Here is a 2,791-nt window from a genome sequence, read left to right as displayed (position 1 = left end):
TTGTGCATCTCTCTTGGGCAAGTCAATTTACAAAAAAAAAATTATATTCAGTGTTGATCAGTAGGTTTTGAATGCAGTTCATAGCTTCCAAATACAACGGAGACAAAGAGATTTCCTAACTCCCTGACTTTTCTTAGTCTTGGCATATGTCTTGTGTACGCCAATTAAAATGAACACTAAATACACGAATTATTTGATGTCATCATGCGACTCAAAGAAATTTTGTCATAAAGACAAAGTCTCTCTGCATGAAAGACTCTGCAGAGTATGGGGGAAAATTATGAGCAGATCATCACATTAAACGTAACTTTCTGAGTAAAGTCCTTATGCAAGAACCTCTTCTAGAACATAAAGGCAAATCCACAGAAAGGCTCAAAAATTCCATCTTAGGTTCAGAATGCCAGACTCTGATTTTGTAAGGAATGACTAGGAATGATTGATTTGTTTGATCCATGAGAACACAATATATCAAAGCCAAGACAGCTGTCTGGTGAAGCCAAATGATCTCCATTGAACTCTTACTCAAATCTTGAGATATGGCATTAGGGAAATATTGGCTGCAACATTTAAAAAAATATTGTGGGAAAACTTTTCTAGATTGGTAGATATTGGGGTCAGCTCATGCATTTCTTGGAAGCCATAAAATCCCATAAAATTTGTAAAAGTCAAATATGAACTAAAATACTATACCAAGGAAATATTTGGCTATTTCCAAAAGAAATTTAAACAATTTCACATCTCCATGGGTTATGAGAATGTGCTAGTAACAGTATTTTTATTCTTCACATGGGTTGAAGTAATCTTTTTTAAACCACAGCACTCACCATAATTAAAAATGAACGTGATGCTGAGTTTACTACCTGTGTCATTTCAAGTTGTATATATATAAGGAGGCAGTTTCTCTGAGCTAGTTATATAAAGTTTTGCCCTCACTCAGACATTTTATTGCTCTTATTGTCCCTCTATGTTCTGAAGAAGTGGAAAGAACAAATTGAATATTAGAACTGAAATGAATTACAGTATCAGACACCCTTGAACTACTGTGGCCTCATACATTATTAATTAATCTTGGCCCCCATAGCCCTGCTTTCTTCCCTCACAAAGTCATACCTTGTCTCACTACCATCTGGTCCTTGATATGCCCATGTAATTCACAAGGGCGCAAATCACACATATTCCAATCCTTAACCAAATGAACTAAATAAGTAAACCCATTATAATCAGTCCTTTCATCACAGGCACAGGTTGATTTCCTAGCCTTTCATTTAATGTTTTTTCATGACAACCTGGATGACTGAGTACTGGCAAAATACCCAGAGAAAAAAACTGCCATTGAACTTGTGGAAATGACTTTAATATGTTCTATTTTTTATCAATTCAGCAGGTAAAGTACAAGAAATTGATCCTTCATCGCATGTGTACCAACTACTATAACATCATGCATCCCTAATTGACAAGAATTGTAAAGTTACTTACATTAGAGATATTAAACCGAGGTTCTCCAGAGAATGGTCAGAAGCAGATAATCCACAGAAGATGGGGTTGACCCAAGATCCTTGAAACAAATATACAACTGCCTAAAGTGGATATCTCCATGTAAGACCACTAGAGAATTCTCTAAGATATCTGGAACCACTGTTTGTCACACTACCTTTTGCATTCTTCTATTTTTCATCTTTTTAGTGGTACTTGCCCACTTTTACACTAGTGTGTTATATATTTATGATTTCCCCTACTTTATGATTTTCTTCTATCAATAAAAAAACTTACTAACATATTGGCTTCACTTGAAGCAGTAACCATCCTAATGCTATAATTTGGTTCAACAAGCCCATTGATTGTGCAACAATGTTAAAGAATTGTTGAAGATGTTATTTAGTGTCAACTCCTGTAAACATCAAATAATAAACATACCCCAATTAGTGCTGCTAAAGTGATATTTGACCAATAGAATTTGTCTTAAAAATATTAGAAATAGTCATAATGGCGTTGGTACAGTTAGCTTTGCATGAAGAATAAGTCTTAACTTGATTATGAGTTCGTCCAGCACTCCAAAGAACCTGCTCATTATCAGTTGCCATAATGTTTCTTTTGTAAAAACACAAATAAAATTGTAAAGGAATTCAAACAGTTGAAATGATGAGTTATTTATGTAAAATAACTTAAAAGTTCAAAACAATTGGGTTAAAAAATAGTGAGAGTGGTGGCAAGGAAAGCGATCATACACGCCTAGTACCATATGCTCCACCTCACAAAGATGCAGACTTCTCAAAAGCTTTTTTGTATTGTATGACTTTATTCATATGGGGCTTCCCTCATAGCTCAGTTGGTAAAGAATCCTCCTGCAATGCAGGAGACCTCGGTTCAATTCTTGGGTCAAGAAGATCCGCTGGAGGAGGGATAGGCTACCCAATTCAGTATTCTTGGACTTCCCTTGTGGCTCAGCTAGTAAAGCATCTGCCTGCAATGTGGAAGACCTGGGTTCAATCCCTGGGTTGAGAAGAGCCCCTGGAGAAGGGACAGGTTACCCACTCCAGTATTCTGGCCTGGAGAGTTGGACACAACTGAGCAACTTTCACTTACTCATATAAAATTCCTGAAAAGATAAAAATATAAAATCAAGGTTTGCATGGAGTTAACATAGGTCAGGGTGTGATTCACTCCAGTACTCTTGCCTGGAAAATCCCATGGATGGAGGAGCCTGGTGGGCTGCAGTCCATGTGGTTGCACAGAGTCAGACATGACTGAAGCGACTTAGCAGCAGCAGCAGCAGCAGCAGCAGCAGCAGCAG

The sequence above is a fragment of the Oryx dammah genome, unplaced genomic scaffold (genome assembly GCF_014754425.2).
Source record: "Oryx dammah isolate SB20612 unplaced genomic scaffold, SCBI_Odam_1.1 HiC_scaffold_26, whole genome shotgun sequence".
Taxonomy (NCBI): domain Eukaryota; kingdom Metazoa; phylum Chordata; class Mammalia; order Artiodactyla; family Bovidae; genus Oryx; species Oryx dammah.
This window is presented reverse-complemented; position numbering follows the sequence as displayed.